Source organism: Asparagus officinalis, chromosome 3, assembly GCF_001876935.1.
Source record: "Asparagus officinalis chromosome 3, Aspof.V1, whole genome shotgun sequence".
NCBI classification, from domain to species: domain Eukaryota; kingdom Viridiplantae; phylum Streptophyta; class Magnoliopsida; order Asparagales; family Asparagaceae; genus Asparagus; species Asparagus officinalis.
In genome coordinates, this window is record NC_033796.1 from 1215418 (window position 1) to 1222860 (window position 7443).

The window sequence follows — 7443 nt, forward strand, 5'->3', positions numbered from 1 at the left end:
AGCCAATAAATCGACAATGAGTTGGAGACTTATCATTCTATTTTTTGAGAATTGATAAGTGGATTTTGGGGTGTAGTATTAACCCAATGAGAATTTGAATTCTGCTGAAGAGATACAGAGGTTTTGATTACCACTCTGTTAAGTAGGCTTACCAGTGCATATTCTTCATTTAAAAGAATTGCAACGCTGAGGTGACCCTCGCGTTTAATATTTGAAACGCGAGGCTCAGGCCTTGTGACGTTGGCTTGGGCTTTGCATTTGGGAAACTTGAACGCGGATGTGAGCTTCGCGTTTTGAAAGATGGTTGGGATTCATTCCTAGAATCCTGTGCCATCTTAACAGCTTGGTGGCTGTTATAAATAGACCTGAGTGGTCATATCAAAAGTCACTTGACTTTCAAGACTTTCGACTATTTTCAAGAACGAGAATTCTCGTTTGATTTCGGTGAGATCTCCGACGAGCTTCGTCTCCCTCATTCAAAGGAATTTCCTCCGATCAACTGCATCAATGGCGCCTCGGAGAAGAGGTTCAAACTCCAAGAAAGTCACCGGAGCGACTTCCGAAGTGCCGTCGGCTGAGGACGCCGACGGCGCTCTTGTTCATGCGGGGACATCGTCGTCGTCACCGCTGTTGCGGGGGTTTCCCTGTCGTGGTGAGTGCCAACCGAAATAACTTGCCTTGGCAAGTTCTCTGAAAACCCTAGATGGGTTCTTGATTACGAGGAAGATGACTCGTTTCAACTCAATGAAAACGCGGGGTTGGGATCCCGTGTGGGTCTCGACCCTCGCGTTCAAGTTTTTTCAACGCGAGGTTGACCTTCGTGTTTGAGACTTCTGACGCGAGGTTCGACCTTCGCGTGAGAGATTTCGACATGAGCCTTTAACCCTTTATGTTTCAGGCTATGTCTTTATGTTGATAGCTCGTTTCTAGCCGCTAACTTCCGCTTTTGATTGTGCAGTGCTTTTCCCGAATGTGCCGCTTTCACAAGAGCATCATTTTGGATACATCGGGGGACCTGACTCGACCCTCGCGTTCAAGTTTTTCAACGCGAGGTTGACCTTCGCGTTTGAGACTTCTGACGTGAGGTTCGACCTTCGCGTTGGAGATTTCTGACACGAGGTTCGACCTTCGCGTTGGAGATTTCTGACACGAGGTTCGACCTTCGCGTTGGAGATTTCTGACGCGAGGTTCGACCTTCGCGTTGGAGATTTCGACATGAGCCTTTAACCCTTTATGTTTCAGGCTATGCCTTTATGTTGATAGCTCGCCGCTAACTTCTGCTTTTGATTGTGCAGTACTTCTCCCAAACGTGCCACTTTCACAAGAGCATCATTTTGGGTACATCGGGGGACCTGACGCGAATGAAATATTCAGTCTTCAGAACCAAATTCCATTGTGTACTTTTCCTGATTCGGAAAGAGCGGAAATGATTAAATTCCCTCAATGCTCTACTCTCAGGATTTTGATAACTGACTTGGACTTGGAGACCCCTGTTGGCCGTGCCCAGTTTCCTAAACCAGCGTTCATATTTGGAGATCGCATACCAGCTAATGATCATCTCACATGTATGGAAGACTCAAAGCTGCTGCGGAGAGTTGATAATCGCTTTTTATTTCTCCCTAGCATGAAGAGGATGTACCCTCTCTCCTACTTTCTGAATGTGAGCTGCCGTCGGGGCTTGACCTTTGACATAGTAAAAGAGAAGGAGAATGTGTCGCTTGGATTTGGTCGGCGAGCTCGTACACAAATCGGGGGACAACTCAAGGGGTTAAGGCCTGGTTTGTTTGAGAAGAAGGAGCTGGTTCAGGAGATGCCACGTCCAGCGAACATCTTTATTCGCCAATTCCTTGCAACTCAGGGTGAATTCTCTACCCAGACGTTCAGATCCCCTGGATGGATCTGTTCCGGAGAAGGAGGTTGGTGGACCCGTATGGTTGACTTTGTTCTTGAAGAGCTTAAAGACTCGCTCACTCAATCGGGTCTCACAGTTCCGGTGTTAGCTGCACGATGGGGAGTCGTGCAGAGTCTTCATAATTTCTTCGCTATGTTGGAGAAATATAACCCTGACAGCTGCACATTCTTTACGCCTGCTGAAGAGTTAGGTTTTTCTCTTCATGAGATGCAGGCAGTGTCGGGGCTGTCACTTGGAAAAATGCCCTACGAGGAGTTTATTCCCACCACTGAGGAGCTTTCCTTGCTGAAGGTGACGTACCCTGAAATTTATGCTACCTTCTGGGAATTGATGTGCCACTTCCACATATGTGCCCAAGTCTTTGGGATAGGATCAGCCGCTCGTTGTTCTTCCACTGGAACAGGCTCAGCTCCTTGTTCCTCTTCCTGTTCGGCAGGCTGACTCTCGATGGATAGAAACTCATCGATCCCCCTCAAGCGAGACGTCTTAGACCCCTTTCTTGAATTATACATATGCCTAATGTCCTTCAGGCAAGATGTATTCAAGTTGAAGTTGGGAGTCTGAGAAGCAGCGTAATACCAATTGCAGAAGCTGATGGAGGTATAGGAATTAGCAGTTTTGTGGGGAAGCTTGAAGATGGCTTTGGTACAACCCGCTACAGAATAATACCAGGCCCTGGCTCCTTCATATAAGGTGGCTATAACTGAGAGCTGAGGACGAGGGTTCCTGACATACAGCTGATCATACCCAAATTGGCGAGCAAACCTATAGGGTTGGTAAGGCTTGACGAAACAGTTGACGCCTTGAACCTGTAGGGTTGGTAAGGCTCGACGAAACAGTTGGCGCCTTGTCGAAAGATCAGGTAGCCTGGCCTGATGGATAAAAGCCAATGGAAAACCCCCCCGCTCAGCTGAGTGAATCCATTAGGACCCGCCGTATCCTGATATTCTGCTCCATAGACACCGCCCTCGAAATCAGGGAAACATCGGTAGATATGGAAGTTAGTGTCCCGTGCTAAGATTTGGCGGATCCTAACCATGTACCCCCCTTCCCATTTCGCGGACTCTAGTCGCTGCACAAATGGGATGAATGAGTCTCCCGGGGGAGAGGCTGCACTCATTATAGGAGGACAGTGGAGCACGTACCAAGCCATCAAATATGTATATGGCATCGGCACCCGGGGATTGGGAGTCTTGAAGGTCTTGTGGCCCTCAGACTCCACCTCTGTAACATCAACAAATTCAGAGGCCAACTCCCGTAATCCGTACTGAAGACAACCCACCATAGCGCTGAGGAGGCTTACAGGTCTCCCGTGTGCCAAGAGAACAGCCGGGTAGACCACCTCAATAGCAAGGGCATCAATCGGCCTGGTAGGAACGACGCAACGTTTGAGCCACAGCATCAAGAATCCAGCTAGCAACGCCGCGTCGGAAATTGGAATCAGAGCTTGATAATGAAAGCTCTCAAACTCTGTGTGAGCCGGGAAAACATCTTCCTTGGCCTCGTTAGTGTAATGGGAGGTAGCGTCGTCAATACGAGCCTGAACCTCCTCCAAAGTACTGGCAGGCAAGCGGGTCACTGAAGCTCCTTTAGTGGTCAAGTTATGGAATAAATATTCCGCCCAAGACACTTGCTTGATGCCGCCTCCACGGACCCCCGTCAGCTGCATGCAAATGTGGAAGTGACACATGACTTCCCAGAGAGTGGCATAAATTTCCGGACTGGTCTTCTTTAAAATTTGGAGCTCCGCCGATCCCGGAACAAACTCTTCATACGGCAAATCCCCGAGAACAAGACCCGAGACTTCGTGCATTTCGTGAAGGGCGAAGCCTAGCTCCCCCACAGGGGTGAAGAAAGTGCAACTATCAGGGTTATACTTCTCCAGTATAGAGAAAAAGTGAAAGTGGCTCTGGACGATTCCAAGCTCAGTAGCCCGCACAGGAACCAGCAGTCCAGCTTGAGCGAGGGGAGCTTCCAATTCCTTCAGAACAAACTTGGTCATCTGAGCCCACCATCCCGCCGCTGGAGAATGAACCCAGCCAGGAGTTCTAAATCCTTGTGCAGGGAACTCTCCCTTCTTTTCCAAGAACCTCTTAACAAAGGTTTTTGCCGGACTGGGCACTTCTCCAAGGGGATACTCCTTAGAGAATAAACTCGGCCGCAAAGTTGTCACCTGCCGATTATAACCAACGGTGCGGACCCCATGGAAAGTCAGAGTTCCGAGAGCAACCCCATCTTGATCCTTAACCAGGGGCCAATCCATACGCCTCGGGACAGAAGCGCATTGGAAATAAGATATGAGGAACATCCTCTCCATGTTGGGCAAGAAAAAGTTGCGGTCCTCAACTCTCCGCAACCACTTATAGTCCCCATCATAAGCAGTGCTTGCGTTGAAGTCAACAAAGTCCCCGAAGAGATATCCAGGTTTGGTTATGGGCTTACGGCTTGGGCTTTCAAGTCGAGCGTCCGAAACCAACGTCCTGAGAGTGTCATGAGAAGCTTGGGTGATCAGTTCCACGCGACTCTTCTCCCTCAGCCGGAAAACCGGGAGTTCTAAACGCGAGCTGAAAGTTATGTTCATGTCTGCACCACCTTCATGTCCAAAGTGGTGGCGAAAAAAAAGAGGCTCGCTGGTATGGCGCACTACAAAAAGAAGAAAAGAGTTAGACAACTCAAAATCAAAGTTCAGACGCGAAGGTCGAACCCCGCGTCAAACAAGTTCAGACGCGAAGGTCGAACCCCGCGTCAAACAAGCCCAGACGCGAAGGTCGAACCCCGCGTCAAACAAGCCCAGACGCGAAGGTCGAACCCCGCGTCAGACAATCTCAGACGCGAAGGTCGAGCCTCGCGTCAGAAAGTTCAGACGCGTGAGTCGACCCTCGCGTCAAAAATCTGAGACGCGGAGGTTAAACCCCTCGTCAAGAAGATTAAACGACAGGGTCCAGCCCCGCGTTATTGGAACGAGTTTCCTCGTTAATTTCAAGATCAGAACTTGCCGGAGCAAGTTTAATGACCACGAAGGTCGTACTCACCACCGATCAAAGGAAGCTGGGGCGTCACATTCGCCTGAGCAGCGGCGCCGCTGGCCGGCGCTGATGATGCAGATCCCCGAGCCGCAGCGGCATCGGACTTGGGAGCGACGGGCTTCTTGGGTGCCATAAGATCTCGTCGGAGGAGATGAACAGCGTTTCGCCGGAGATGAGAACGAAATTTTTTTTCGTTAAATTTTCAAGAAGAGTCGAATGACTCTTGATTTGACCCCTAGCAGTCTATTTATAGACAGCTATGAGCTGTCAAATCCTAACGGACGGGATTCGAGGCCATCAGCCCGCCCAAGCTCGACCCTCGCGTTCGAGTTGATTCAGCTTCTAAACGCGATGCTCACCTACGCGTTCAAATTTCTCAACGCTGAGTTCACCCACGTGTTCCAATCCTCAAGTACAGAAAAGAGATCTTTGTGTTTGGACCATTATGACAGTAATTTCTTGGTGACCAAGGCGACCAAAGCCAGGAAGAAACAAACGACTCCACTGGGGAGTCTGTTAGAGGAGTACAGATAGATTACAGTCAACAACGGCGAAATCATCTGACTCGATCAGGCGGAAAGAGCAATCAATCCACCAAATTCTGGGACCCAAAGTATTCCGAAAATTCGTCCCAGTCAACCGCGAACTTTCGAAAACTTTGGAGGGGGTTCTGTAGGCGGTCTAAAAATCACAATAGATAGCTTATTCAAACAAGCTCCGACAACGGAGGTCACAATCAGACGACTTCCCAATCACTGCATCCGCAACTCCACAATTGCCACAAACGTGACCTCACTTCTGAGATGATTGATTTTGATGGCTGTGATAACAGCATGGCTAATATCATAGCAACTATTAGAGATGCAGATGAGCAGTGGGACGATTTCAGAAATAAAAGGTTGGACTCAGTTGGTGAGTTGCTTGGTAGAGAGCTGTGGGCGAATATTCATCTTTAAGACACTATGGATGTTGATTCCCGTCTAGCTCCTACAACGAAAGCTACAATCAAATAGTTTTCGGGTCGGTGAACGAAAGTTGCGAATGGAGGGCTTTTCACATAGATCGAGAAGAGTTACAATTCAACGACACTTCTGACGATTGATGAAAACTCTATGCAGCAGTCTTCACAATCTACAGTGAAAGTTACAATCTGACGGCTTTCACACTCCACAACAGCTAAAAGCCAGGATTACTGAACAACGGTCCTTGCAACGCTCTACAGAAGAAGTTACAAGTCAAATGGCTCCTTCTGAAACGTGAGCGACCCTCGCGTTCAAAGGTGTTCAACCAACAGCGACCCTCGCGTCATCAAGGCACAAACCAAACGCGAGCGACCCTCGCGTTCAATGGTGTTCAGCTAACACCCAACTTCGCGTCTCAATTCAAAGAACACGAAGTTGAGATTCTGAACGCTAGATTGGGCGTTTGACTTGTTCAAACACGAGTCGAACGGTTTCAGAACCGTTTATCCCACGTTCTGAGGGATTTTCGCCCACGTAGGAGCGGATATAGGGGTCAGTTACAACCCCTTATCCCCCTATAAAATATCAACAAACTCGACAGAGTTAAAGGATCGGATTTTTGATAATCAGATCATAGGTTGGATCCTTTATCATCAAAACCACTCAGGTTTGGAGATTCGGCAACAACAGCAACGAAATCCTTGGAGAGAGGATTTTTGAATCAACCTCAGAAGATCAAATCTGAGAGGATTCTTCGACAACAGAAAAACAGCTTGATCCTTAACCGAATTCTCCTTTGCCACTAGCCTAGCCTTGTACCTTGTACCACCAAGCTCTGAAGGATCCCTTTTCTTTTATATACCCACTTACATCCAATAGCTTTCCTTCCTACGGGCAATGGGACCACCTCACATGTTTGGTTCTTCCGAAGATATTCCATCTCCTCATCCATCGTAGCCAACCAACTCTCACTATTTCTGTCCCGAATAGCTTCCTTGAAGGTGACAGGCTTATCATCCTCCACAGAGAGTACGTATTCCACCAAATTAACCTGCTCATAGTGCTTCAGGGGTTGATCAAACCCCAACTTCAGTACCTGCTTGTATGCTCACATTGGCCTAGTGGAAGCCAAACTATCCTTGAGCTACTGTTGTTATAGTGCTTGTGTATTCTCCTGCTAAACCTCCTACTGCTCAAGCTCATCATCTACATGGTTTCCCACTTAAACATGACTAGAACCCGGTTGGTCTTTAGGTTCTATTTCAATTACCTGAGACTTTAAAGTCTCAACAGTCCTAACACCATCATCCTTGGACGCCCTAGCAATCATGGATTTCTCATCAAAGGTAATATCCCTGCTGATCATGAACTTCGAATCTTCTGTACACCAAAGGCGATAGCCTTTTACACCCTTTGCATACCCCAAGAAAATTACCTTCTTGGCCCTCGAGTCAAGCTTTCCCTTGTTGACGTGATTGTTTGCGTCAAAAGTTGACTTTGTTATGGAATTCATTATATCTTCGGTCGATTACAACAAATTCAA